Here is a 17,264-nt window from a genome sequence, read left to right as displayed (position 1 = left end):
TCAGACCTTAATCCTATTTTAGAAGTTCAGAAGCATTACCTGAAATAAATTTTAATAGGGGAAGGGAACAACTGAGAAGGAGTTTCTGACCTTCCTCCTACGCCGGCGCCGAGAAGAAGAGTAGCAGGAGAAGAAGAAGAGTAGAAGCGGCGGCAAAAGCGTTTCCAGCACCAGCAGCAGCCAAACCATACGTGAGAGGGTGCCGTCGGAGGGGACTGTCGAAGAGGTGTTGACGGAGAGGAGATGAGAGAGTTAGAGAGAGAGAGAGAGAGAGAAATTTGAAATGAAAGGGAAGAGGGTTTGCAGTTCGAATTTAGGGCACGATTACTGTCATTTGCCAGTAACGCGTTGCGGGTCACCAAAACTCAGATTTTCACTAAACGTGTTTACCGTCATAATAATTCAACAGTAAATTTACGTTACATTTCTCATCTATTTTTTTTTTTCGTTTTTTCTCCAATTATTACCAGTAAATTTACCGTTGAAAATAGAAATCCGCTGATAATGATTTTATCTAACGAATTTTACGCCTAAATGGTCAATAAATTCTCCAATAAAATTGATGCTAATGTGCAACGCTAAATTCGACGATAAATCTAACGGAACTCATTAGTGTTTTTTTTGTAGTACCTTGTAACATGCAACGATATACATAAATTTAAAAAAGATAAAAATGTATCTAGATTTAATTTAAGACCATTGGGTAATATTAAATCTAATTTGTGTTATTTATATAATTTACTCTAATAATTATTTAGCGATATTATTTATAGATTATTATTAATTTTAAATTCTTTTAGCAGGAATTTACTTCAATGTTAAGAAATATATTCTAAACTTCAATTTGAATATTATAATTGAGTATTATAAAGAATTATTTGTTCAGTACTACAAATGGTTGGAAATTAATTTCGATAGTCTAAAAATAAATTATAATAAGTTTGTTTTATCAATTAAAAATAGGGGCTGTTTGACAAATAATAATAATTAAAAGATATAATTGTAATTTTATATTTTAATTTTTATTCACTTAACATGAAAATATCAACTATTTACCTTTTAGGAAGTAATAAAATTTTATATTTTAAAAAAATATTCTAAAAACTAATTTATTTCTGAGAATTAAATTTTAAAACTTTAAATAGATATAAAAAAATATCTTTTTTGGACAATTTCTAAAAATAAATTCAAATTCTTTAAACAAAACTCACTCAAAAAAGGAACAAAGAGAGTATTATATATATATATATATATATATATATATATATATATGAAACACTCTATTATATAGATTAAAATTGTTCAAAAAAAAAATATAAATTTTTTTATAATTATTTTATTTTTTATTATATTATTATTATTCAACGTGTGAACTCTAATTTTTTAAATACTATTTCATTTCATAAAAAAAATTTATAAATTTATATCTTTATCTTATAATTCACCTGTATATATATAGATTATAGTAGTAACTGGAGATATAACGCCCCCACCCACTAGTAAGTAATTTATTAATATTTGTGCATGGATAGCACTTTTAATTAGGATTTACAATGCTCAAGGTTTCATAGACCGTTGATATATCCCTATAAAGTAAACCAAACCACTTTTTTAAAACTTTAATATGTCTCTTTGAACGAAGATGAAATTAAAAGATTTCACAATTAATCATTATTTATTCCATTATATTATTGATTCAAATTAAATTTAATTTATAATCCATTAGCCCCCATGAGCGAAATTGTATCTGGACACATGGATGCGTTGCCTCTAACGACCATTATCATGCTTCAACTTGTTCCATGTTACTAAATTGTTACCGAATATAATCCATGCCCCAACATTTGTATATATGTGTGAACCCATTCTATTACAAATTAAATTAGCAATACATTTGTCTCTATGTGGCTGCTATATATTAAACAAGTGATTATAGATACACCATTTTTGATTCTTTCACTATATATCCACTATGTTTCCACTTTGGAATATAATATAATATAAGATTTCATCAAAGTCCAAAAAGGTACAAACTAATAACTTTATATTATGGAGGCTGTTTTTCCTCTTTTCATTCCTTCCTCTAAAACCTTGATTTATGATCATAATTTAAAGGAAAGAAGAAATAAAACTCACAGTTATAGGCATATCAATTCAAGGGGAAGCTATATCTGGATATACATGTAAGTACTAATTTACTTGCTGGAAATTGTAAATAAATTGTAGTAGCTGAGATCTTGAGATTGCATCTATTGAGATTGAATAATGTCTTATCATGCACTCCCTATTCAAGGTTTTGGGTTTTTAGGGCTTTTTCCGACTCAATAAGTTTAGGATAAATTTTTGTTGTTGATCAATAGATTGTTGCATATATAAGACAAAATTTAAAACATTTTATACTTATTTAAATAAATAAGTGAGTTGATTATATGATGAATCCAAATTGATTTGCACTCAATATTTATACTAGTTTTATTGAATGTTTTTGATAATTTTATCAAACTAATCCAATTTTCTTTTGGGTATCACATTATATTATATTTTTCATTATTAGAATTACCGATTCTTAAATCTTTTATTATATTCTTTATTACAATGCTAGATTTAGTATTTAAAAAAAAAATCATAACTTATACCGTTTATTTATCTAAGAACTATTTTGATTGAAAATTATATATGATGGTATGCATTTATTATTTTTCAACATGATCTGTTAATTATTTGAGGTTAATTTTGAAATAATTATACTAAAATTTTTTAAGTTTTTTTTTTCAAATTTAGAAATAATTATATTTATAGATTCATCTAAAAGTAAGATCAGGGTTTTAGTCAACATAATTGAATCCTTCTTTTGCTAAATATAATTAAAATTTCCGCATAAGCATAGCTAAAGTAATCAATCCGATGAGTGTTTATTGTTAAATAAGCAAAAACAAATGCCAAACCGTACCCCTTGGAAAAAAAAATGTAGGACATTATAGAAAACACCAACTATATTTTTCCCTTGGCAGTCTTACTTTTAATAGGAACAAAATTTTAAATTACATTATATATATAGTGTTAAATTTCTTTTCTAAAATATTCTTTATATATATAAGGCCGGTGTTAGATTTTATTTTCTAAAATACTCTTTTTATATTTAAAGATAATATTGTAAGATGTTTTTTTTTAATTCATGAAACTTGAACATCTAAATTCAATATATTATATATGTGACCAAAATATTTAATTATCATACATAATAATTATCAATCTCACATATATTATGGTTATACACGTTAAATAATAAAAGAAAACACTAGCATGTATACTCATCATTATAGAACAGAAAAAGAGAAGTTATCCTAGCCAACTTGGATCAGTGGAGTGATTAATTTAGTCGTCCACTTAAATAAATGTCGAGAATTTAAATCTTATTTTGTGTATGTAGCAACTTATTAGTTAATGATAAATTTTTAAATGATACGCATAAGTTTTTTTTTTTTTTTTAAATCAATTTTATGTGAAATGTAATCCAATTAGCTGACGCACGGAATCATGGAGAGCAACGTTATTAACTGGGTAAATAAAATTAAAGAATAAATTATAGTTATATATTATATTATTTCTCCTACCAAACCTCTCAACTCTCCCTACCCCTACCTCCGCTTTTTTCTTTCTTGCTGCTTTCTCTTGTTAAACCCTCATCTACTTCTTTCACCCTCAAAAGGTTTGTTTTATTTTTTTTTTTTAATTTTTAATTTTTATTCTTTTTTGAATTTCTCTCATTGCTAAATCAAATTATTGTTATGGGTTTATAATGTTTCAAGGTTGTGGGGATGAAGAAAATTATTAATTTCATGGGAAGAAGTTGCACAACCAAACAGTAGTGAATCAAGAGGTAGGTTCAACTTAACTTTCTTTAATTTCTTATTTCTCCTAGAAAAATGTATTACCAAGTATTTCAGAGAGAAAATTACTTTATGAATATTATTGCATTGATTTTTTATAGAGTGAAGATGTTTGTTTAATTGATTATGCAAACAAGAATCAGTGGATTGAACTTCGGTTGGTAGAAGGTTGATCCTAATTGATATTGTTCATCAATTCAATTTTCTTTTATATATATTTCGACAATTAATAAGTTAGTTATCAAATTATTCACCAGTTTCTCTATATATTCATGACCTCAATTTTGAGAACAAATTTGTATGGAATTCATTGTTTGATTTGCATTTGAATGTCTAATATACATTTAGTTTCTTGATACATTGTTTCTTATAACTAACCTAACAAACTCATCTTTTTATAAATGAACCTAACTGATTTTTCACATCTCTAACTACCATTACCCTTGATATTCTCCCCTCAATAAACTTCGCCGTGGGATTAACAACCACTCCAAGTTTGTCTTTAAATTTATGAAACAAAGATGCTGAGAGAGATTTTATAAAGATATTCCTGATTTGATCATCAATCACAAAAATAATGCTAACAACAAAGAGTTCTTTATTGTTTACCATATCTCGAAAGCAATGGAAGTAAATTTCCATATGCTTATAGCTTGTATGAAGGATTGAATTTGCAGCTAACAAAATTGTACTTTGATTGTCACAATAGATGATAGGGACAATTGGTTGATATATTTATAGCTTTTTAAGTAGTTGTTGGATAGAAATTAGTTTTGATTGAACAGTAGTTATAGTTCGATATTCTGCTTCTGTGCTACTTCGGTTGATTTTGATTTGTTTATTACTCCTCTAAGACACCAAATTACATTCTAAGTGGACACCATATCCAATAATTGATTTCCTATCTTATATATCACCAATCCAATCTGAATCTGAAAAGCACAACAATTTTAGAAAAATGTAAACCAAAGTTCTATAGTTGGTATGCATGTATAAATTGAAAAACCTTGTTAATTGAAAAAGATAAATCAAGTCTTAAGATGGTTAAATATTGCAAAGCACCAACTATCTCTCTTTACTGTTTTGGATATTTAAAGTTGTAGACATTGAGTGAGCAATTTTGGTTATCCTTTTTACTGTCTCACTCTTATCTTGTATTTGTGTTATCAATTATGTTATATACACATAAATTTAGCTATCAAATCAGTAATTAATATAGAATATTTATTGAAATATAAAATATATATTATAAATAAATTAAATAATAAATATATTTGTACACAAATAAATATTAGTTGATTGTTATTGATTTTCACTGTTTAATAGAGATTTTTGTTATATTTGAGTAACTTATGGGCTATAATCTTTAGTGCCAACTTTTGTTGATTTGTTGTTATCAGGTTTGTTAGTTTTTTGTTGGAAAGCAATTTATTATTTTTGAATTTAGAATAAAATATTATTTTAATACTTAATATTTGAGCTAAAAATAAAAATGATCCTTAAACATTTTTATTGTTCAAAATTACCCTTAACATTATTTCACAATTTCATACGATTTCTTCATCTTTAGTCTTTGATTTAATTTGTCTTTGCTCCTTGCCTTGCTTTTGTCTTTCCTCCAATATGTAACATCCACTTCTCCTAATTATTTCATTAATACCAAACCCTTTGCCACGGTCACCACCAGATCTTGAAATGATGGCCTTTATATCCATTATTGTTGTTGTGGTTGTGGTGGCAATAATGGCAATGGCTATGGCTATGGTGGTGGTAGTAGTAATGGTGGCAATGGAGGTGCTAATGTTGGGACAATAATAATGATAGTGATAAACTAATAGTGAAGTTAATAATGGCATTATTTTGAACGACTTATTTTAGTCTAAAAAATTTTAAATTTTATATTCCAGTTTTAAAAATTTTAAATGTGTTTAATGTTGTCTCACAATTAAATTTAACACAAACAATTAGCATATTGAAGAGTCAATAATGTTTGATTTTGGTACATAAGTAAAATCAATCAACGATCATCAACATAAAAAATTTTCCTTTTGATTCTTGAGCATTGATGATTGATTGATAGGATTTGAGATTTTTTTTATAAGAAGGACATCGACAAAAAAAAGTGTTACAAAAACGAAAGTTTTAGTTATATTTTTTTAACACACTGAATAATATATGACTTAATAATAACGTTGTTAACGTCCACGTCAGTCATTTTGTTAATTATTTGTGTCAAATTTAACAATAGGACAATATTAAACCCTCTTTAAAACTTTTTGGGATAAAAATAAGACTTTAAAACATTAGAGACCAAATTAAAATTTGACTCAAATATTAAAGATCAAAATAATATTTTATTCTAGGATAATTTTGAAAAATAAAAAATATTAATGGGTATTTTAATTTTCAACTCTGACGTTTGAAACTAAAATAATACTTTATCTATTATTATAAGAGTTTTTTATAATTTGTGTCTTTTTTGTTATGATATCACTTCTTTTAAAAATTTAAATTGATAGGACGAGACATATAAAAATAATTATATTTTTCAAATAAGAATCTTTTTTGGATGTGTTTAAATTTTTGCATATTTTTTTTCTCTTTTAATTTGTCTTGTTTTAAATTCTTCTCTTTTTGGGGTTTAATAAAAGTTAAATTCTAGATTTGTAGTTATAGAAATTTTGATATTATATAATAATATTTTTTTTAAATTTAAGCTGATAAAAAAATAAATAAATAATTATATTTCTAACCTATCTTTAAGTTTAAGAGTGAAGTGCATGCTTTAAGTATTGAAAGAAAATGTATCTAATAAGAGGGTTTATTTTCAGGGATTTAGTATATAGGAATCAATTCTTTAATATCTATTCTAACTATATATGTTTCAAAGAGCAGATTTTCTAAGGATACATTTATGAATACGTTTCTTAGGAGAAAATGGATTAAAAAAAAAATTAAAGGAAGGTTTAAAGAATAAATTAAAATGGACTCCATTTTATTTATCATCTAATTATATTTTTTTGTGCAGTGAAGGTTATCAATGGTTTATAAAAAATGAGGAATTGAATCTATGACTTCTTTAAATTTGTTCACTTTAATTTTAAATTAAATTTAAATCTTAGTTGTTGTTGAGTTTGTTAAGTTAATATAACAGGAGATAATTTTATTTTATTTTTTACTATTGATCAAGAACTGAGCAAATTCGTTATTTTAGGATATTCTGAGTTACTATGATTTCTGTGAGATAATTTTATTTTGTCTCATGTCGAATGAAAAACAGAATTAGAACAAAAAAGAGAGAATGATACAGCCATATATCTTGATTCAATCACCATGAACAATGCAGCTTACATCCAATCTCCACCATAACTGTGGTAGAATTTTTACTATCTTTCATAAAAATTACAATCACCAATTCTCTAAGATTCTACCCAATCCTATCTGGGATAAACCAAATTTCTATCCATTCTTGATTTGGCTAGGTTCACTTTCTAAACTTTCAACCATTAAGTGCTCACCCAACTTAGTAAGGGAATCCACTCAAGATCATGAATACAAAGTAGAAATAAATACAAAAGAGTTTGATATAATTTTCTCGCTTCTTTTCAAGATTATTCTTTTTCTCTTTTCTCTCAGTGACTTTTTCTAATACCTCACATAATGCCTTTTTCCATTGATAAAAAACAAAGAAAGATAAAAACTGAAGAATAAAAATTCAATATAAAATTATGAAGGAGAAGTTAAGTTGGAAAGCTATGAAGTCTCAAACAGTATACTTACTCTCCTTGCTTTAATTTCTAGCTGTTTATCCTTTTTAAAAAAGAGTAAAGCTTTCACAATTTGAACTTGGTTGGACACCTTTAACTTGTTCTTCTTTTTCAAAATTTCATATTAGAGATGTAGGAGAGATGAGACAACAGCAATGATTAGAGTTGGCATGCATCCTTACCTTACTACTTCTCTTTCTTTCTTTTTTGTTTGGCTTCAAGTATTTGAGTCATTTATCCAATTTTTGGTTCCAAATTTTATTTTTAACTTTTGATTTGTAGCAGTGATACACAACTTTCATTTTCTTCATCTTACTCGAATGATGCATGCACAAAAAAAGCATCTTCAACAAATTAGAATAGAAACACAAATATAAAAATTTGGCTTTTTTGATTTGTCTCTGAATTAAATCAGATTTGATTTTGTTTTGTTAGTTCCAAATCTTGACTTTTTCCTTCTTTTTTCTTTTCAATTTTAAGATTGTGATTTACTTTTTCTTGAATGCTTAAACCCTATTTTAAACACCCTTTTTTATTTGTAAAAGTTCTCTTTCTTCCTTAACTTAGCTTAGAGATTAATCACGTGGGTTGTAATCAGAAAAAAAAAATGAATCTTTGATTGGAGTATTGGTCTCATTGAATATGAACTTGAGAAGTGAATTAGTTAGATGTTATAATTAGACTTATTTTAAATATTTTATTTTTCTGCACAAAACATAAATTACAAACATTTTTAGACTTTTAACCAAGATTATAATCTTAGCCATCCTCAAATTATTATTATTATTATTATTCTCAAACTCAAAGTCTTGTAAACCCAGCTTAAGGACTTTTAGTTGTTTAATTTGTTACTGACACTGCTTACAGTAATTTGTAATAATAATGCTCCTTGCGTTCATTGTCATCACCTATATATATATTTTGTTAAATTTTGTCAACTACTTTTATTATCCTTGAACACTTTTCGGGTTATTGTGATTGTAAAATCCCCATTTTCTTTTGACCGTTTATTACCAACAGGAGAATGAGATATGTAAAACAAATTTCAAAATGTATCAAATCTTTATCAATCTAAATGTTAGATGCAAACCCTAGTTTGCACTAATTTATGGAATTTCTAACTAAGAAGAAAATGTAACTAATTATTCCCCTTTTGTGTTGAGCTATGATATAGCCTATAGTACCGTACCCATCATAATTTTTGATATTGAAAAAAGTAACTAAAATTTGAACTAATTAAATGATTGTATAAACATTACTACAGTAGTGAGAATCAAAATTGAATTTTATTGGCAGCATTGTCTTCCATGATAATTAGTTGATCAAACAGAAGAATATCATCTCTTCTAAAGGAAAAAAAAAAAAGGTGATTTTTTTTAAAGATCTCTCAACTCACAAACACACAATTACAGAAACACAAAAGAGAAAATAATGAATAAGAGATTACCAAGATTATTAGAGAAAAGAGAAATAAAACTAAAACATGCCCTATTAGAATGTCCATAAAGAACAACTATCAAACAAAGAAGAAGAAAAGAAATTAAATCTAAGTGAAATTAAACAAGATTTATTTGAAGTAATAACTAGGACTTTCACCTTGATTATTATTATTATTATCCGAAATACTTAGGAGTTGCTCAAGATATTCAACTCCCAAGTCCTCTAACACCATCACACTACTACTTGATGATGATGATGATGATGATTCTTCACTTTTCCCTTTACACTTTGCATGTTGAGTAGTATCATTTTCCTTTGATGATGACAATTTTCTTCTCATGTAGTTTCTCTCTTTGAGTGCAAGTGCTGGTGAATACCCTTTGTTGTTTTTGTTGCCACAACTATACTCAATTCCTTGCAAGGAATCTTTGACCTTTTGGACTGGAAAATTGAGAACAGCATTGTAACCTCTCATGGCAAATGCAGCTTCATCATAAGCCAAAGCAGCATCTTCAGCACAATCAAAGGTTCCAAGCCAAACCCTTGTTCCATTCCTTGTTGTGTCTCGAATTTCGGCTGCGAATTTTCCCCATGGTCTTTTTCTTACACCTATGTACCTTCCTTTTTCACCATGATGAACATCTTCATATTCTTCTTCATGCTTCTTGTTCTTCACATTTTTCTCCTTGTATTTGTTGTTGTTACCTATTTTTGGGACTTGTTGTGAATGCATAGAGAAGTCGATGATATCAAAAGAAGGAGAATCATCAACATTGTTGTTGGAAAATGTTTGGAAGCAAAAATTTGGTGAAGATGATGTGTTCCAGTCTTGGATCTCAAAGAAATTAGGGGAAGTCATTTTTGGCAACTATTTGTTTTTTTGTTGCTTGAATCCTATGAACCTATTGACCCTAGGTAGCTGTAACCCTATTATTTATATAGGTCTTGGATCCCATCCAATTGTTTCTTTAATGTTATAATTATAAACTTATATAAGTTTGGGGAATCTATCACATTGAAGTCCTAAATAATTTAAGATTGCCTTGCTATATGTAAATGAAACTCAAGAAAGACTTCGTTTGTCTTATTAGATTATGGATTGTACAATAGTGATTCATGTTGCTAGTTGCTTTGCACGTGAATTTCAGTAATTTTTGTACTAAGGAATTTTTTTTAGGTGCATTAACAAATAGTTAAAAATATAAGTAGAGAGTGAATTTTTTAAGAGTCCAACTATATATTTAAACATTTTTATTTCCAAGTCCAATTAAGGAGTTCAAAACTCAACAAAAACCACTTTCATTACACCAGTGTATACACATGCGCATTTCAATAACGCTTATTCGTTTTCGTCTTCACATTCTTTCTTCTTTTTCGCATTCTTCTTTCTTCTTTTTCATCTTCCTCATTCTTCTTCTTCGCGTTCCTTCTTCTTCGTCGCGTGTTTTCTCTCAATCATCATTCTTTTATTGCTGTTGTTGTTGCGTCATTTTTTCTTTTCCTCCTTTTAATTGAGGTTCATTTGGATCCAGACATGAATTCGATGTGTTTTGTTGATGATCGAGTCTTTTTAACTATTTGTTCGAAATTGAACTAATAATTTCGGTTCATTTGTGAATTAATTGAGGTTTACTTGATGCTGCTAAGTGTTGACCAAATTTTAAATTTTTTATTTTTTAAATAATTTCGGTTTATTTCTTAGTCTAATTGAGGTTTATTTGGATCCAAAAATAAATTGTATGTGTTTTTTGATGGTTTTCAGTGGCTAAGAGAAGGAGGGGTTGAATCTTAGTCCCTTTTTCACTTGATAACACTTGCTGTTCTTTGAAACACTTTCTGAAGACTTTTTGCCTTTTTGTCTCGTAACTAGCCACGAGACTTTTTCTTTTGTCTCGTATACAGCCACGAGACTTTTCTTTTTGTCTCGTCGATCAGCACGAGATATTTTTAGTTTTATCTCCTGTGCAGCAGAAACAGAAATGGAGTAGAAGAGAGAGAAAATTATACCCAGATATATCCTGGTTCAGCTGCTAAGTGCAGTGCAGCCTACATCCAGTCTCCATCACAAAGATGATGGAATTTCACTATGATCATCGTTTATTACAGACACCAATTCTCCCTAGGAACTACCCTTCCTATCTGGGACAAGTCCAGAATTCTAAACCTAATCCTGAACTTGACTTGGTCACTACCAAACTTTCAACTTTAAAGTGCTAACCCAACTTACAAGGAAATTCCCACAGAATCATGAAACACAACACAGATGTACAAAGGAACTCTAAGGACATCTATGGCTTTTTCTTTTAATTTTGCACTCTCTGCTTTTTTCTGCTCTATAGCTTTTCCATGCAAACCTCACTGTTTGCCTTTTTCCATGAGACTCAAGACAGACAAAATTAAACAGAAAAATTACAAAATAAAAATATTGAAGGAGAAGAAATTCTGTTAGCTTAGGTAGCTCTGAGAACTCTGTGCTTTACACTCTCACTCCTTGAATCAAACCCTGACTGTTCACCCTTACTTATAGGGAGAAGCCTCCAAGGTTGAAACCAAACAAACCAAGCCAATCTTCTTCTTCTTCAAACAGAACCGGTTCAGTCAGAGAGAGAGAAGATATAACCCATCCAAAACCCAACATGCAATTACCTCTAGTCCTTCTTTGGTCACCAACAATCATCAATCCGAACCTTCCATCCTGCCTTGCTCTCCAAGATAAATTCCTAGCTTTTGATGCATGCTTGATGATGACAGCTTCATCTGCTCCAATCTCTGCCTCTTCCATCACGTAGCCACTGTAGCTACCTTCTGTGGTGGTTGAGCAGAATCAGAGACAAGCCATCCCTCAAAGGATCTTCTTCTCTGACCGAAATCTTCTTCAACCATTTTTGGTGTGGAGAAGCCAAGATCTCTTCACCAAATCTTACCATAAGTGAATGAGAATCTTAGCCACATCATACTTTATGTTTTCTTTTTCTTACCATCATTGTGATGGTCTTGTAGCATGCATCTTCTTCTCTTCGGTGGCTAGCTTTAGCTTTCATGGTTTGCTGTGTAATGACCGAAAAGAGAAGAAAGAAATGAGAGAGAGGAAAAGAAAAATACTTAAGTGATCTTGACAAATTAAAAAAAATGATTTGCTTTTACTTTCCTTTGCTTTAGGTAGCGTGCCTCATTAAGGCAACCATCAAATCAATAACAATTTCTCTCTCATTGTTCCAAGGTTTGCATTAACTATCCTTAATAAAATTTTGAATTCCATCACTTGAAGGAAAGAATGAGATCCGTTGAAACACTACAAGAATATGGCCGATTAGCTACCACAAAAAGAGTCGTAAAATCATCGCTAATCTGACGCAAAATATAATTTGTGACGGATTAGCTACCACTTAGCAACTAATGCTTTTGTCGCTAATTACAAGTCGCAGATCAATGAGGCAAACATAGCAGTCGCTAATTCATCGAAAAAAATTTTAGCTACCGAATAGATAGTCGTAAATTCATCACTAAAGTAAAAGCTAATTCCATAGAAGAAATAGACTAAACGGTAGTCGCTAATTAGCGACAAACTCTACTGCAGCAGGCTCATCGCTAAATGCAAGCTAACTTCGTAGATAAAATGAAATGCTTAGTTGACGCTAATTAGCGAGGAATTTTTCTGTACCTAAGTCGTCGCAAATTGTTCGCTAATATGATCGCAAATCTATCACATTTTGTAGCAAATCTATAACTAATCTTTGAAAATTCTTAATCAAATTTGTAGGAATTTTGTCGCTAAACCAAAACTATTCTAAATGAGAGTAGAGACATGAAATAGTCACCAATTTGGTAGGGAATAATGTGTAGTCAATTAGTTGCAATACTATCGCAAAATGTCATCGCAAATTCCTTTTAAACTAGTAACAAATCGATAGATATCTCATAAATATTTCAGTCGCAATAAAGTCTTTAATTTGTCACCATCATCAACAGCGAATATGTCGCTAATTTTTCTAGAATATTAGTTAGAATGCCAATTTCGTCAGTATACTAAAACAAACCTCATTATTTTTTTATTTTAATCATTAAACTAAAAGATTATAATGCATACAAATATAATTAGTTCATCAAAATTATACACGTTTAAAAAAATTCAAACCATGTTTAAAGAAATTAGGTATTGAAGCTTAACCTAATAATAACCAAGCCTTAAGCATGATCAAATGCCTATTCTATCAATTCAATAGCTCTAAAAAACACGACTTAATTAGTAAACTAATAAAGAGAGAAGCTCAATTACAATATCATGTAAAAGTAAGTATTCACTCACTTATTTAAATATGTTTTAATCTGGCTACACAAATGTGATCCTGCTTCTATAAAATTCATTATACATTATACATCTAAGTTTCTCATTGCACATTAAAAATTTTAAAAAACTGAAAAATACAAATAAACAACACCTAAAGCTTAGTAGTTGATAGTGAGATAAATGTATTAAATCACATGCTTCTTCAAAACTATAAGTATCTACATTAGTATCTATGTTTGCAAACATAGTTGGTTGATTTGCTGAGATCCTGGGCAAGGTAGAAATATTATTATATGAGAAGAACCATCTATTTTAGTAAACCTGGAGGCATGAGCAAAAAAATGAAAAGAAGATAAGCCTATGCATTAGGTGAATCATTTTTCAAGGAATAGTGCAAGTAAATATATTCCATGTTCAACATGAAGTATATCATAATGAGTTTTTTTAGCCTAATGTGTATTGATTTACTTACCAATATAGAAGTTCATGTGCTTACCATTTGGACCTGCATAATGAAGCAGCCAATTTTCAATAATTCTCATCAACAAAACAAAACATGTCATCACAAGACAAAAGAAAATGAATTAGAAATGGCAGATAAAAAGCATGGCATCAATGCATAAGACTTAACATTGACAAGGAGACATACACATGACATGAAGCAAAGGAAGTAGAAGCATAGTACCGTGAAGGTGTTATCCTATTTTATTATTAGATCTACCATGATGTTTGGACATAAAAATTCAATGTGTTCATTGCAGTCTTTAAGGAGATGTTTGGCAACTTTCAAAATCTACATAACTATGTACAATAAAACAGAACCGGTGATGTAAGAAAAATGAATGCTTTTCTTCGTCATACAGTTTGGTTTCACACATGAAAATTAATTGAAAATTACAAAAAGAAATAGTTATCAGCATTGTGTGTGTGTGTGTATATATATATTACCGTTCATCCAATTTTGTTGGGGCTGAAATGGTACGGAGTTCTATATGGCTGATTTTTATGAACCATTTTGTTGTTTTTGATGCCATGATGACGTTTGAGGATGCATTTTCTAATGAATTGTGCTCCATGTTACCCACCTTAAAGGTTAAATCTAAGGAAGGTCAACAAATTAAAACCTTTATACAGTTAGAAATTAAATTACAATATGCGTCTTGCAACACCTAAATACCGAAGTCCATGCTCAGCAAACTTATTAATCACTGCATGAACCTTCTTCCTGACATCCTCTTTGCAGTTGCAAAGGGTTATGATCTAAATAAAGAGAAAAAAAAAAGCATTTGTCATCCTTATAACCATCATAAGAAGGTGCCAATGAAACAGGTTTTTACCTTCTCCGGAGCCCCTTTTCTCACACGGGGCCAATTTCCATCAGAATCAATGTAAGTTAGAGCAATCCTCTTGTCTACAGGATTGAATGGAAGAAAATGGACCCCCCTGATTCCAGCTTGAGCCTGGTCAGTCAAAACATTAAAATTATGAGTTAAATCAAAACATTTTATCTGTATCCTTCTTGTCCTAAAGAGAGTGGTTTTACTATATTTACCTCCTTTGGATCAGCAAGCATCCCAACAATTGCAGCACCTATAGCAACCTGATTTTCGTCATAGAGGCCCTTGCAGCAAGAAGGATAACATACTCCTTCTCAACACCCTTAGCAAATACCTCAATCAAGATTCTATCAACACTGAGCTTATTCAATGTCAAGGTTACAGTTTTGTCACTACAGAGGAGATCCATCCCAGCCATTTCCTCAATAGTCATCATACGTTTCGAGCAATTGAGCAAATGCAGAAGTTACCAATTACTGTAAGCACTTTCTAGAAGTGTCCAACTTGGTTAGCGCTGTCCACCAAGTGAGCCGCTTTACCAAAGAAGGCATGCACACCAGTGGCAATCACAACTGCTTCTATCTCACCCTTCTTGACTGTTGATCCAGAAAATATTTCATCAGTTGGATTCTTGGTCACTAGAAGAGATTCTCCTATTAAAGCAGACTGATCAACACTTAGAGGATTGCCCTCGAGAAGACAAGCATCGGCCGGAATGATATCTCCTAATTTAATGTTGATTATGTCTCCTCGTACTCAAATTGCAGCATCTTGTTCACTCCAGTGGCGATCTCTTAAAACACGCAATAGAAAAAACATAACTTGCACTGAACAAATGACAAAGTAACAATAACTAATTGACCATTCAATTAGATCTAAAATCATTTTAGATTTTGACAAAGAAAATAAGAAATATTTTAAAAGTAAAAGTAAATTTTTCATAAGGTTTCAATTTGTTAAGCAAGCATATGTGATTAGATGCGCTAAAAGCAAACAACTTCATCTCATGCACCCAACCAAAGAAAACAAAAACTTTGTATGCAATTCAATTTACTAACCATAGAATAACTAAGTTTGCAATACAGTTCACCTTACTTATCAATCCTTAGTATGAATAACTATAATACTTGAAGAACATGACGCAGCAAACAGTGCAATATTGTTTATGCTTGAGGAAAGGGCTCAAAACATGGAAATTCTAAACCAACTGACAATGACATTTTCCGAGAAACACCAACTACTACACCAGCATTTGGAAGAAATCCTACAAGGTATACTTCACAATCAAACTCTAGCTCTGGATCCAACTAAAATATTGAGTCCCAAATCAGCAAATTTAACTGATTCCAGAATAAAGGAATGGTTGAATTTTTTCAATGGCAAGAAGTATTGTTTATCTTGATAGTAAATATATCTAGCAAATATATTTAAGTTGATGAGAGTATCTTTCAATAAACATAAGCAGAAAGAAACAGAATAGAACAACACAACTTCCTAACCAAGTGAATAGCAGCAATCAGAATACCAGTGAAGATAAAGTAAATTAAAATCAAGAACAAAAACAATAGCAGGAGCAGGAGCAATCAGCCAGCCACATTATAGTGTTAGCTTCGATATCCATTGCTTTATTCTCCTCGATCATTTGTGGAGGAATACACTTTTCTCCTCCTCCCATTACTCTCTACTAAACAAACAACAAGAAGGTGAAATCAAATGTTGTTCAGCAATAATCAGGTACAAATCAGAAGTTCAGACCACAGAACAATAATTAGAAATATTATAACAACAATAATCTGAAAAATCAACAATAATCACATCAACTAAAATAAGAACAAGAAAGGAGAAAACAAATGGAGAAACCTTATAATAACAATAATCAAAACAACAAATTCACCTTATAATAAAAAGTTCAGAACAAACAACCAGAGGAATAATCAGTTTACTGGTAATCAGAATTTAAAACAATAATCAATTTACTAATAATCAAAACAATTATCTGAAATTCAAAACAATAATGGAAACAATACACAAAACTTTGTTCCCAAGCTCAACCCAAATAATCAGTAATTTAGAACATCAATTAGAAGTTCAGAATCAATCTTAATTAATTTCTTTTTTAAAATGAAAAAAGAAAACATTGGTTTACCTGAGTTTGAGAACAGGGGAAGGGGCGGTCGAGCAGAGGTGGTGGCTGACTGAGCTTCACAGGGGCTTCTAGTGGTGGCTGGGCTAACCTTCGCGTGATTGGTGGTGGCAGAGAAGAAGGGGGCAGCGCCGGTGCATTGACCGTCGCACCTTGCAGCCACTGTTGGTGGCGTCGTCATTGAGGGTCACCGGGGAGCAGTGCAGCGCGTAGAATCAATGCAGCACCGAGAAGCATCTTTGACACAGAGAAGAAGATTCTATCCATCATTCGACGCAGACAAGAAGATTTTGAGGAGCTTTGATGCGATGAAGAAGACTCTGAGGCTGGAAGCACAAGGGAGTGAGTGAGAGAATGCCGAGATAAGATGAGAGACGACTGAGACTCTTGAAAGAGGGA

The 17,264-nt window shown here is 30.3% G+C and overlaps 1 long non-coding RNA gene and 1 pseudogene across 1 annotated transcript; one reads left to right on the top strand and one right to left on the bottom strand.

Annotated features, from left to right (window-relative positions):
* The first annotated feature begins 2,076 nt into the window (after nt 1-2,076).
* LOC140177293 (uncharacterized) lies at nt 2,077-10,094 on the top strand. Its single transcript, XR_011869111.1, has 3 exons — nt 2,077-2,183; nt 3,810-3,880; nt 9,442-10,094. It is a non-coding gene; the product is annotated as an uncharacterized lncRNA (long non-coding RNA).
* A 4,437-nt stretch (nt 10,095-14,531) lies between these two features.
* LOC112727040 (plasma membrane ATPase-like) lies at nt 14,532-17,046 on the bottom strand (annotated as a pseudogene).
* Nucleotides 17,047-17,264: the final 218 nt, after the last annotated feature.

This window comes from Arachis hypogaea, chromosome 12, assembly GCF_003086295.3.
Source record: "Arachis hypogaea cultivar Tifrunner chromosome 12, arahy.Tifrunner.gnm2.J5K5, whole genome shotgun sequence".
In the NCBI taxonomy this organism is placed as follows: Eukaryota; Viridiplantae; Streptophyta; class Magnoliopsida; order Fabales; family Fabaceae; genus Arachis; species Arachis hypogaea.
This window is presented reverse-complemented; position numbering and strand designations above follow the sequence as displayed.